The sequence below is a fragment of the Somniosus microcephalus genome, chromosome 9, assembly GCF_052327205.1.
Source record: "Somniosus microcephalus isolate GS21.2 chromosome 9, FLI_Smic_1.0, whole genome shotgun sequence".
Taxonomy (NCBI): Eukaryota; Metazoa; Chordata; class Chondrichthyes; order Squaliformes; family Somniosidae; genus Somniosus; species Somniosus microcephalus.
The window spans coordinates 10,128,951-10,142,615 of record NC_140995.1 but is presented as its reverse complement, the minus strand read 5'-3'; the positions used below and the strand labels follow the sequence as shown (position 1 = coordinate 10,142,615).

Sequence of the window (13,665 nt, the reverse complement as noted above, 5' to 3'; positions counted from 1 at the left end):
GAGGCTCTCTAGCGCCTTTTATACAGGGGTGGTCACTGCCGGTACTGCAGTCTGAGACCAGTTATTCTCTTAAAGGTACATACACAACAATTCCTCCCCTTTTAGATAAACAGTACATAACATTCATTTAACAACTAATGATAACGAATTACAATCACAATTACTGTTGCTAGATACATTGGTTAAGTTTAAGCAATTATAAGTTTAGTCTTTGAGGAGACTTCCTGATTCTGTCTGGATAACGCCTCTTTGGGGTATCAGGTTCTTCTGGCAATGTTGAGTCGGAATCAATGTCATTGTTTGGTTCATCTGCTTCCAATATTACCGGGTCTGCGGTAGCTGCAATTGGAATGTCGATTTCATTACCAGGTGTATCAGATCGTGGTGTGGAGTTGACGTTTTCCAGTGACTCTAGAATCTGGTCAGCATGTGGTCTTACAATGCTCTCCCCAACGTCCACGGTATACATGAGAGGTCCTTGTCGTGTACAAATCGTTCCTGGCTGCCATTTCTCAGTGCGGTAGTCCCGGGCCAAAACTGGTTGACCTATCTTAAAACTCCTGGTCGGCCTTTCATTCATATTCTGAAACTGCCTGTTCTCCACATCTCTTCGGACGTTTGGCTTAACCAAATCCAAGCGGCATCGTAGTCTTCGATTGAAGAACATCATGGCTGGAGTTTGGTTGGTAACCGCATGTGTCGCATTCCAGTAGGCAAACAAGAAGTTGTCCACCTTGTGTTGTAGGGGTATATCTTCATTACACATTGCCTTGATAGCCTTCTTGAATGTTTGGACAAACCTCTCGGCCAATCCATTAGTGGCTGGATGATATGGGGCAGATGTGTAATGCTTAACACCATTGTTCTTTAAGAACCTCCGGAACTCTTCAGACACAAACTGTGGTCCATTGTCAGAGCAAATCTGTTCAGGCAGCCCATTCCTGGCGAATATGGTTCGTAAAACTGTGATAGTTTTTTCCGTGGTGGTTGAGGACATTTTTATTACCTCTGGCCACTTTGAATGTGCATCCACCGCAATTAAAAACATCGAGTCCATGAAGGGACCAGCAAAATCAATGTGCACTCTTTGCCATGGAGATGAGGGCCACTCCCATGGATGCAGAGGAGCTTGTGGTGGGGCGTTTTGGACCTTCTGGCATCCTGCACAGCTCTTGGTCATCTCTTCGATTTCTCTATCGATTCCCGGCTCTGGCTAAGCTCTTCATTTTTACCCCACCCAGATGACCCTCATGAAGCTCATTGAGCACTCTATCCGTCAACTTAGGTGGAATTACTACTCTGGATCCACACATCAAGGTTCCTCTGCACACTGACAGCTGTTCTCTTCTCGGCGAGAATGCTGGCAGCAGTGGTTCGCCATGTGCTGGCCATCCCTTCACCGTTAAATCATAGACCCGTGATAGTGTCGGGTCATTCCATGTTTCCTTTTCTATGTTTGCATTCGTCGCAGGGAGACATTCGACTATGGTCGAGTGGAATAACTCCATTGGATCCACTGCAAGGTCTTCTTCTTCCACCGTCGGCAATGGTAGACGTGACAATCCATCAGCATTTCCATGCTGTTTAGTTCCTTTGTACTCGATGTCATATTAGCGTGCCCCTAGGAAAAGGGACCATCTCTGCAGCCGTTGTGCTGTCATTATCGGTACGCCCTTCTGAGGGTTGAAAATGGAGACAAGAGGTTGATGATCGGTTAGTAGAGTAAATTTTTGACCGTGCAGATAGTGATTGAACTTCTTCACCCCCCACACTAGGCTGAGGGCCTCTCTGTCAATCTGGGCGTAGTTACGCTCGGCAGAAGTTAACGAGCGTGACGCAAAAGCTATCGGCCTCTCCGAACCATCAAGGAATTTATGTGACAGTACCGCCCCAATGCCGTAGGGAGACTCATCACACGCCAACCTGATTGGCAGTGCTGGGTTGTAGTGAGCCAATACTTCCTTTGAAGTGATTAAGTCCTTACTCTTCTGAAAAGCACGCTTACAATCATCGCTCCATTTCCATGCTACCCCCGTTCGTAGCAGGGCGTTCAGTGGGTGCAGAATTGTCGACAAATTCGGCAAAAACTTATGATAGTAATTCACCAACCCGAGGAATGACCTCAGCTGCGACACATTTTCAGGCGCTGGGGCCTTAACAACCGCTTCAATTTTGTCAGGGGACTTATGTAACCCCTCTTCATCAATCACGTGGCCACAATACGATATCTGTTTCTTAAAAAATTCGCACTTGGGGCGGTTGGCTCGCAGCCCATATTCCCGTAGTCTAGTGAGCACCTGTTCTAGGTTGTTAAGGTGTTCACTGTCATCTTCACCTGTCACAAGGATGTCGTCCAAGTAACACTGAGACCCCGGAATCCCTTGCAGGACTTGTTCCATCGCTCTTTGCCATATCGCCGGAGCCGATGCTACTCCGAATACCAATCGATGATACTGGTAAAGACCTTTGTGAGTGTTTATCGTGAGATACTTCCTAGAGGACTCTTCAACCTCCATCTGCAAATATGCTTGTGCTAGGTCAATTTTTGTAAAACGCTTCCCTCCAGACAGTGAGGCGAAGATGTCTTCTATCCTTGGAAGAGGATATTGTACTGTGCGAAGGACAGGGTTCACCGTCACCTTGAAATCCCCACAGATGCGAATCTTCCTTGGCTCTCCGGACTTATTGGTTAACGTTTTCTTCATGACAGGAACGATGGGTGTCGCCCACTCGCTCCAGTCGACCTTAGACAACACGCCCGCCTTCTCCAGATTCTCCGGCTCTGCCTCGACGGCTGGGCGAATTGCATATGGTACCGGTCTCGCTTTGAAAAACTTGGGAACTGCATTCTCTTCTATTTTTATCGAGGCGGTTACGCCTTTAAGCGTGCCCAGTTCTTGTTGAAATACCTCTTAACGTTAGCTAAGATTGTTGACAATCGTCCAGGAGTGACGTCTTCATCTTTTTTACCGTCCACCGTCATTGCATGAATGGAATGCCAATCTAAGTTTATCTTCCTGATCCATTCCCGTCCCAATAACGGTGGTCCACCATTTGGCAGTATGTAGAGATACAATTTCCGTTTTTTCTTGCCATTGTATTCGACAGGCACCCTTATTTTTCCTCTGGGGTATACTTTTTGCCCCGTATACGTCGTCAAGACGATGGATGCCTCTCTCAAGGGTATGTGTGAAAATAGCCGCTCGTAGTCTCGTCGATTCACGACGGTTAGCGCTGATCCTGTATCCAATTCCATTTTAACTTGAGACCCTGCTATCGTGAGAGTGACCCAAATGGTTCGGTGATCCTCTTTTGCGATTACATTGTGAAGTTTGAGACAGCTTAGTCTTCTGTTTCCGGATTCACTATCGCTCATCTGGTCTTCGGAACTACTGTCCGTCATCTTTTGTACTTTCTTGTACGGTTCCTTAGTAGCCTTTTTGTTGTCGCTGGTCTTCTTCCCAGACCTACAAACTCGTGCAATGTGTCCAATCTTTCCGCATTGTCTGCATATTTTGTCTTTGGACCAGCAGTCCTTCTGGTCATGGTTAGTTCTGCCGCAGCGATAACATTTTGCAAATCCCCGTGTCATTTCGTGGGTGCCGTATTCCTGTGGTTTTTGTTGAATTTCTGCAGCTCCCCTGGCTGCTGCTTCATACGATATTGCCACGCTGAAAGCCTTATCTAGCGTCAGCTCTTTTTCTGCGAGTAACTTCTTCTGTGTTCCTTCACTCAGGAGTCCACAGACAAATTTGTCCCGTAGGGTATCTGCCAGTCCTGCTCCGAACTGGCAGTGCTTTGATAGCTTGCGTAGTTGCGTAAGATACTCAGCATTGCTCTCATCTTTATGCTGAGTTCTCCTGTGGAATTTTAATCTTTCTGCTATCAACAGCGGTGCAGGGTTTAAGTGCTCCTGTAGAACAGCAACAATTTCGTTAAAACTCTTCGCCTTCGGTTTGGCTGGAGTAATCAGGTCCCGCAATAGGCCGTACGTTCTAGCGCCCATTAAGTTTAACAATACCGATGCCTTTTTCCCCTCCGCTATATCGCTGCCTCGAAATATACCTCTACTCTTTCCACATACGTGGTCCAGTCCTCTAATCTATTATCAAAAGCAGTGATACAGCCAGTCTTCGGCATCTTGCAAATCTAAAATGGCGCCTCCCGCGCTTTGCCGCCTTCTCCGATTTAACAAAATGGCGCCTCCCGCGCTTTTCCTTCTTCCCCGCTGTTAGCGCTGCTTTCCATGGTTTCCTGCGCGTTAAATATTAATTCGTTTTCTTTTATTATCTTCCCGTCGTGGAGCGGACCCTCTGGGACACTTCCCTCCCTCTTCTGAGGTCCGAACGCTGCCCAGCTTCGAAACACCGGCCGCGCCCTGTATGCTCCACCCTCTCTCTCTCTCTCTCCTTGCTTCCCAACTCGCTGCCCGGCCCCGTTGCAGCCCAGGAAGGATCAGAGCCCGATTAGCTGGGAATCCACGGACCGAGGAACCCAGCCTGGCTCTGGACAGTCTCTCCTGCAAGTTTTGAAATCGATGATTGACGGTCGACGCCCGTTTCTCGAGTTTCAATGGCCTATTTTTTTTTTTTTTCCCTTTGGCTCCGACCTTCAACACGTCGTCGGAGCTGCTGCTGAGTTGCAGGTAAGTTCGTTTCTAACTCGTCGCCAGTGTTAAGTCCGTGAATGATTGAGACACGGACTAGCAGGAGAGAACAAACAGAACTTTACTGGTGAAAGGCATAAACGAATCTAACAAAACAGAGGCTCTCTAGCGCCTTTTATACAGGGGTGGCCACTGCCGGTACTGCAGTCTGAGACCAGTTATTCTCTTAAACGTACATACACAACAGCGGCTGGAGAGGTTGTTGGCGGGTCCTGGTCCTGCTTCCGGTTCCACCCGCTCTGCAAAAAGGATTTTACGTTAATTGGGCTTGTTAAGCCCGCCCTGCTCATTACCCGGCCCAATTACAAGGTGTGGGTCTGGTGACTTCACCTGATGACGCATTTGTTGCTGGTATATTTAAAGACGCCATGTCCCCATTTGCTCTCAATTTTGATTTAATGCTCCTGAGTGCTGGTTCAGACAACAGTGACTGCAGATCGACAAAGGGCTGTGCCACGTTTCAATGATGACTCCCTCCATGTTCTTGTGGAGGGAGTCAGAGGACGCAGGGAGGTTTTATTCCCTGGGGCTGGAAGGAGGAGACCTCCTTAGCAGACAAAGGCAGCCTGGCTGCAAATAGCTGAGGAGGTCACTGCAAGGTGTGTGTTCGCACCTGGGTGCAATGTAGGAAGAGGTTTAATGATCTTCTGCGTTTCAGGAAAAGTGAGTATAAAAGCACACTTGCCTTCATTCTGCTGTGCCTGTCATCACATTCCCATCACTCTACATTGCCAACCCTACTCCTGCACATCCTTACTCACCCCAACATCCCTTGCACCATCACCCATCCGTCTCTCCCTATGTACAGAATCACATCCCTATCTTACTCTGCACCCCTCACACTCGCCCTCATCATTATGCAATGACAACAATTAACAACTCAAAAGGAGGCAACTTGGTATTGGCACCCCATCATAGCCTCCCTCTAAACATCTATCCCATCCCTTCTTTACACTCATTCCATCGCTCTTGCTCAAATTTCTCTTGTTTCCCTCATTGCAGGAAAAGAGAGCCCACAATAAGAGGGAGAGAACAGGAGGAGGACCGCTATCATTGGCTGTGCTCACCAATGCTGAGGAAGCAGCTCTGGATATAACAGGAGTTGTTGACCAGCCTGAAGTGGGGGATGGAGAGAGAGGCTCATTAGAACAACCTGGTGACAGAATTATTTTCCATACATCTTAGTTGGCATTCATGAGTGAATCATATGGGGTCTGATGTCAAGAGAAATTGAATGCTCATCATGTACGTAATGGGATGTGTCTGCAATCTACATACCACATGTCTAACTCATGTCGTTACACTCTCACAGGACCATCAAGAGTCTCTTTCCCCCCACCCCCACCCCCCAACTGTCCAGGAGGAAGAGCAGGAGCACTCCTCAGAGGATCCTCCAGCCTCTGAGGGAGCAGCGCCAGCAGAAATGAGCGCCACCAGCGCAGAGATACACACCTTGGTGGGTCCCATGTGAGATAGAGTAGTGTTGTCACCTGGTGTATGAGAAGTCACAAGTGAGCATCAGCAGATGGTGGAGACAGGGACAACAGCGGAGACTCCTCGTCGGAGGCCGCAGGACTCTCCTAGCTCTGCTGAGTTGCATGCAAACACTGAGCCTCAAGGGCCATCCAGGAAGAGGGCGCTCCTGGAGCTTCAGGAACAAGTTCAGCAGGCTCTGACGGGGTTTGCAACCACGGTGACTGCGAGTGTGCAGAGAATGGAGGAGTCCACCTCAAATATGAGCAATGCCCTGGTGCATGCACTGGCAACTAGGTTCCGCATTGGAAAGGATGGCCACCTTCATGGAGAACATAATTCGCCAGACTCGGGAGAACATGGAAACACTTCTAAATAGATGGTCGGCTGTGGAGAGTAGATAGGCATCTATTGAGGAGAGAAACCAGAGGTTCATGGACGTCCCCGTTATGAGGAATGTTAGTACAGAGACTGGTCTTCATGGCCCCATTGATGTGCAGCAAGGTGCTCTCCGCCTACTTGCTAGCAGAGAAGTGCGGGTGGCCCATGAGAGGGATGATGGTGGGAGGGGACATGGAAGTGGGGGCTCTTCTCCAAGCGATCAAACTTTCACCTCCTTGCCAATCCCTCGGTCAGAGCCCCAGATGCCTTCCTGGACAGTGATGGCCGAGTCTGCCCCTGCACAGCCGCAGGAGGAGCAGACTTTGGCGGGGCCCTCACAGGCTCCAAAACCCAGAGGACGGCCGTCAAAGCAGGCGCAGCAGGAAAGTGAGCAGACTGCCTCTACATCTGCTGAAGCCACAGGGGTAGCACCATGTAGAAGCATACGTAAAAGATCCCACATAGTCACAAGTATGTGTTCTTTTACTTTGTTATACATTAATTTTTCTGAATGTTTGCATTCGTTGCCATATGTGTGCTCACAATTGCAAGTGGCAGAGTGAAGGGTAAGGGTGCCTTTTATGTCCAGCAATGGTGGTGACAGCGTAAGGAATGCACAGTTCATTGTGGAGATGCTCTATGATGGTGAAGTGGGATGATGCCAACCTTCATGTGCATGTGGCAGCCACATATCTGTGCTGCATAAAGTTAGGTGAATCTGGCATTGATTAGGCCATCACTGTGCCATCATTAGGCCAACAATGTGCTCGCATTCTGGCCTCATTGAGACGGCTGCCTCCTCCAGGTGTTCCTCATGCTGATCCTCATTCTGCTCCTCCTCCTCTGAAGAGGCTGTGCTCTTTGTGCCTCATGCAGTGCTATGTTGTGCAGGGCACAGCAGACAACGATGATTCTCGAGACCCAGGCTGGTGCGTACTGAAGGGCTCCATCAGATCTGTCCAAGCATCTGAAGTGCATTTTGAGCAACCCTATTGTTTGCTCTGAGACTTATGGTGGAAATGTGGCTTTGATTATAATGCTCCTCAGACTCGTTTGATGGCCTCCTCAAAGGTGTCATTAGCCACGTCTTCATGGGGTAGCCCTTATCTCCAAGGAGCCAGCCAGAAAGTTCGTTTGGCGGTGCGAAGAGCTGAGCGGACCAGTGGACTGGCACAGGATGCAAGAGCCATGGCAGCTGCCAGGGAACTTGGCCCACACTTGCATGATGCTCTTCCTATGGTTGCACACCAGATGCACGTTAAGGGAGTGGAAGCCCTTGTGGTTGACAAATACTGCTGGGTTCTGATGGGGTGCCCTGATGGCCACATATGTGCAGTTGATGACGCCCTGCACCCGTCGGTAGCCAGCCAGATTGACAAGGCCCAGCGCCCACTCGGTAACACTGGCTTCATCAGTGGAAAAGTGGATGTAATTGTCAGACTTGTCAAAGAGGGCATCGGTGACCTGTGTGATGCATCTGTGGGCAGCCGACTGGGCGATGCCGCTAATGTCTGCTGCAGATCCCTGGAAGGACCCTGACACAAAAGTTGAGGATGGTGGTGACTTTGACAGCCACTGGTAAGGAGTGTCCACCCACTCCTCTGGGCTGCAGGTCTTGATCGAGCATTGTGCAAATGTCTACGACTACCTGTCGCGATAGTCTCAGCTTCCTTTGGCACTGCTGATCAGTCATTTTGAGGAAGCTCATCCTCTGCCTGTAAACCCTGTGTTGGGGGTATCCTGCGCCGCGGTACAGCCCTGCGCTGATGCCCTCTGCCCTGTGCAGCAGCAGGTGGTTGAGGAGAAGGTTGGCGTTCTTGTTGGTGCTGCTGGTGTGTCTGCTTCTGCTGTAGCTGATCGTGGTCCGATTCTGAGGACCAGGGTGAGAGAGTATAAATCGTTCCCATTCTGCTGTTCTATATGGTAGGTGAGGATGAGATGTTAGAAGCAATCAGTCAATGGGGAGAGAGCTGATTCCAAGGAGTTGACAGTGGATATAGAGTTTACACCACACGCTTACAGAAAGGTTGCTTTGTTCCACCAGACCTTTCCAAATACAGGAAACTCCTTTTTATCCGGGACCGGCGTGGTGCCGGTTGATCAAAAAGTCCGGATTACAGAGAGGTATACTTACCAAGGTACGAGAGCCCAGTACACGGCCACAGGTGCAGGAGCCCCGGTTACACGGCACTTGTGCAGGAGTCCCGGTTACACGGCCACAGATCCAGGAGTCCCTGTTGCACGGCCACAGGTGTAGGAACCCCGGTTACACGGCCACAGGTGCAGGAATAACAACAGAAAATGCTGGAAAAACTCAGCAAGTCAGGCAACATCCGTGGAGAGAAATTTGAGTTGACGTTTCGGGTTTGACCCTTCTTCAAAACTGGAGAGAAAAGGAACTAGATCGAAGGCAGGGCTGCGATCGGACAAAAGAATAAAAGAACCAAAAGAAGTAAAAGAGATTAGAAGCTAGACGAGATGGTAATAGGCTGTGATTAGGTGTAAAGTGTACTGGCAGGGCAAAAGATAGCTGCCAGGTGTGAGAGAGAAACACAGCCTATTACCATCTCGTCTAGCTTCTAAACTCTTTTACTTCTTTTGGTTCTTTTATTCTTTTGTCCGATCGCAGCCCTGCCTTCGATCTAGTTCCTTTTCTCTCCAGTTTTGAAGAAGGGTCAAACCCGAAACGTCAACTCAAATTTCTCTCCACAGATGTTGCCTGACTTGCTGAGTTTTTCCAGCATTTTCTGTTGTTATTTCGGATTTCCAACATCTGCAGTATTTTGCTATCGTACAGGTGCAGGAACCCTGGTTACACGGCCACTAATACATAGTAAAACTTACCTGAACCTACTCCTGAATTTTGCCGGTTAAGAGAGTTTCCTGTATATTTCTGTCTCTGAACTCTGCATACTGTTCTGAGCTGATCACCAGTAGGGTCTCCAAAAATTAATCTCCTGGACACTTCTCCGAGCAGCCCAGGAGAAAAAACATAGGGGCATTAAAAAGAATTGTTTTTTTTTCCATTTTATTTTTAACTTGTTGATTAGTTATAAAACTTTCGGAGATGGGAAAAATGACTGGGCGGGGCGGTTGAAGATGGGAGGTCATGTGATGACACCTCCAGGAATATGTCCAACCAGAGTTGGCGACCTTAATCACTAGGAGGGTTTTGAAATCAACATGGGCAGGTGATGTCTATTTATTTTTTGAGCCATTGCCAATTCTCCAGGCGGCCGGCGCTCTGAGATCACGTTCATATCGTGCACAATAAGTGCAGACTATTCCGCAGCCTGCTTTACTCATTGCCTATTTTATATTTTTTTGAGGTTTATTTTTTTAAGATGAGTTTGGATGAATAATGCCCCTTGGCCTGTCCTACACTCGGTGATGCACTCAGCCTAGATTGCGTGCTCAATTCTTGCTGCAGGGCTTGAAACCCGAGCCTTCTGACCCAGTGGTGAGAGTGCTGCCAACTGGGCAAAGCTGATGCTTGAGGCTCGCCCATGAAGCATGGTCACTTGAATGAGGTACTGGAGGATTATTGGTGCAGTCTGTGGTTTTGGGAGAGGAGGAGAGAAGATTAGAAAATTGGGGAAGGGGGGTGACCTTAAAAAAAAAAAAAAAAAAAAGTCCAGCTTATTAAATCACATCAGGATAAAATTGTACATTGAATCTTTGTGTTTGTATGTTTTAATTTTAATTTTATTTTATTCCAGAGCAAAAACTTACAGAATGATGTATGTAACTATGCAGCACTGGGACAATCGTGTAACATACTAAAGACCTTCAGTGTCTCGTTATGACACATCTTGGATTTTCTATTGCTGACCACTGGTCCAAAAACCTGCTTAAGGAGCCAAATGAAAAGTAAAGGTGTCTTGTGAAGGCATGCGGTCTGTAGGTCTTGACAAATTATCGACAAACAGTTGCAACCCACTTTTATTGTACATTACCAAGAATCAGTAATGTGGGTTTGCACAGTAGTCGGGAAAATATTAGTATCAAGGGTTTCAATTGGCAAGGATTTTTGGTAGATGAGTTGGGGTATAGTTTTGGGAAAATGTGAATTGCCAGGATAACTTGCTTGCTAAAATTAGCTTTTGTAAATATTTTAATAGAAGAAAAATGCATCATGAAAAGTATCAACAAATTTACAGAATGTTATCTGTGAATGTGTATAGTAAGCATTTTCTCATTTGCTGTAAAATCTTTGGGGTAAACAGATTTGATGACTAAAATTGATACCTAGAAAACTACATTTTTTTCACCTCACCGCCGTGTATAGAAAGCATTATTCAGTGTAACCTATTAACTACAGTCAATTTGTCATGCACAGTAAATCCATTTCCCATTCTCTTTACAGGATTCGGTTGCCTATCTAACAGAATTAACTCCGTGACACTTTACCCTTTTACTAGACTGAGGATAGAACCGTGTGATTTTTCCCCCCTGCACTGAGACACCAGCAGTAGCTCTGTTGCAATAGATAGTCTATCCAACCAGTTTTGTCATTTTTAAGGTGGAGTTTTTGTTCTAAATGTTTTTTTACAGTTTTCTGTGTAAACTGCATCAGGTTTTCAAAGAAGCTGAAAGCCATAAGGAAGATCATTGGAACCTTTTCATGTTTAAACCCTGCCTAAAAATAAACTCTGCTAAATGGTGGCTCTTTTTTAGAAAAATATTTATCCTGTATTTCCCCAACATTGCCAAACCACCATCTTGGAGTATGATTTCTAAATAGAAAGGTTGTCCTGTTGATGGTTTAATGTAGCACCCATTAACCCATCATGTTTTTACATTTACTTTACTCAAACATTGAGGGTAAGTGTTCAAGCAATATCTTTATTTTTTTTTAAAGGCCTCAGTGGCCATGACGATGTCAAGGCAGCACACTGGGACATCAGTGAGCTGTTACATTGAGAACTGAAATGTTGCCACCCCTCCCCTACCTTCCACATCAACTATTTCTGAATTCAACTGCATTTCTGCAACAAAGTGCCAATTGGAGACCATGCCACTTCCCAGGGAGGGAGTGAAAATAGACAGTAGTGCCTCTAGTGTACTTTTTCATGGTTCAGTCAGCGCAGTAGTAATAGAATCTGACTGTCGGTTGATCATCTGCCCCCTCAATCACTGTTGGTATGTGACCCAGGTCAACCAAGAGGGGATAGGAAACAGGAGGGAGATTACCTTGAAATTTAAAAAAAAAAGTTTTGAATATGCCAAAATTGAAGTGTATGACTAGATCGCCACATGGATAATCGCACACATTACTTCAGGTACCTTCCCTCCATCCAAAGCCTCACTTTGTAGTCTTGAGTATCCTCTCGGGTAAGGCTCAAAGCTTTGTTGTTTCGGTAGTAAGTACAGTCAAGATCAGAGGCAACCAATGCATGATAGGTTTTGTAGGTGCCACCGAAGAAGATAGCACTGCAGACTCAACCTTAAACATTCAATTCCTCAAACGGATAACTGGTAAAGCAGGTTGCTAAAGTGCTAGGAAATACTTCCCCCCCCAAAAAAGTAGTTATGGGGTGGGAGGTTGATCAGGTTTCCCAAGTCTTAAGAGCAGTAATCATCCCTGTTGCTAAACCCTTTTCATGAAGCTCCACAGCCAGTATTGGTGTGATTTAACTTGACCAAGCTGTACCACCCATCTTCCTTCCTGATCTTATTCTGATAAATTGATGACCTTTTTTCCCCCAAAACCTGTAACTTTGTAGGCTTAAGCTATTGTATGTAACTTAACAAGGGGGCCAGATCAGGTTAGCTCAAATTAAAGGGTTTGTTGATACTTTCTACCTCATTTGATATGAGACTGGTAGAATCCTTGTGCTTGCATCAGGTTTTTACCCAGAGAGATATCAGAATTTCACACGACACAAAAAATAATTTTACTTGTTTTTTAATCTTTTCCAGCCCCTCCACACTTTAAATGCACTAAGGCTTTCTCCTCTTCACTCGTGAAGGTATTGAGTTCCTCAATTGCTAATCACTTGCTAGTGCCACCGATAGTTGACGAGAGCTGTGGTTGGCTCCCTGGTGGCTAAAACTGCAAAAAGGTGAAAATTGCATGGTTCTGCCTCAAAAGTCCCTCCATTGTAACACTACCTTTTTTTTTACAAACTGGGGTGCTTCTTTTGCAGATGTTAAATTGTGTTGTGTTTATAGTAGGCAGAATTGCTTGAATTACAAAATGGGCAAGTTACAGTACTGTACATAAAACCTCAAGATATACTTTAGTCAGACATTTTACACCGTATTCCTTAAATAAACTAATTATTGCCAACTTAATTTATCTAGATGAACTTTCTCATACTTTAACTTGATTAAGTCATGACCCAGCCTGCTGTTAGGAGATACAATTATAATTTAATACCTTTTGAAGTCCACTTTTTTGTGCTGATATGTCAATATAAATATTATGTAATGTGTTTTTTAAAAATTTATGAGCTGTGAAATAAAATCATGAACTTGGTATCTGGTGTTTTTGTGTGGGGTGACATTATTTAGGATTTGAGATAGTAACAGCTGTATTGCATATCTGGGAATACAACCTATTTGCAGACGGATCAGGATAGTTACATTCAGTGAAGTGACATATACATAAATTTTTTTTAAAAATTGTGAGACACCTGGATGTCCATTTTTCAAGGTAGGGGACAGGATTGATGTCCGATAGATAGGAAGCCTGGGGAGAAGTGATGGCAAACACATCCAAATTGTTTGTGAGTCATTTCACAAGGGAAGTTGGAGCCTCTGGGAGAAAAGAGTGGATTTCTCAAATTTGGTGGGTCACTGACTAGACATAACCAGTTATACTTCCGCATAGACCCTTCCATGCAATATTTATGTAATTTTTTAATTGAATGTTTGAAATACTAGCCCCATTATGGCTGTATTTAAATGTTAAAAGTCATACAATAACCTAATAAATACAGGAATGGAAATGAAATTTTAAAAAATGATAGTTGCTTTTTATTGCAAATTGAATGGAAATGAATTTTTAAAATGAGAGTCGCCTTTTTATTGAAAATTGTATTTCAGCTCCCAAGGCTATTGTATTTTTATCCAGGTACTAAACATTGATGTGACTGGTTTCTGCTTTTTAAAAACCGTCAGTAGATTTATATGTAATCGCT

The 13,665-nt window shown here is 45.7% G+C and overlaps 1 protein-coding gene across 1 annotated transcript in view; it reads left to right on the top strand.

The window, feature by feature from the left end:
* Positions 1 to 13,008, top strand: part of LOC147112253 (protein FAM200A-like) — a 46,125-nt gene extending 33,117 nt beyond the window's left edge. The window contains exon 7 of the mRNA XM_085996351.1: positions 10,240 to 13,008. The gene's annotated coding sequence lies outside the window, so the exon portion shown is untranslated. The remainder of the gene's footprint in view (positions 1 to 10,239) is intronic.
* Positions 13,009 to 13,665: the final 657 nt, after the last annotated feature.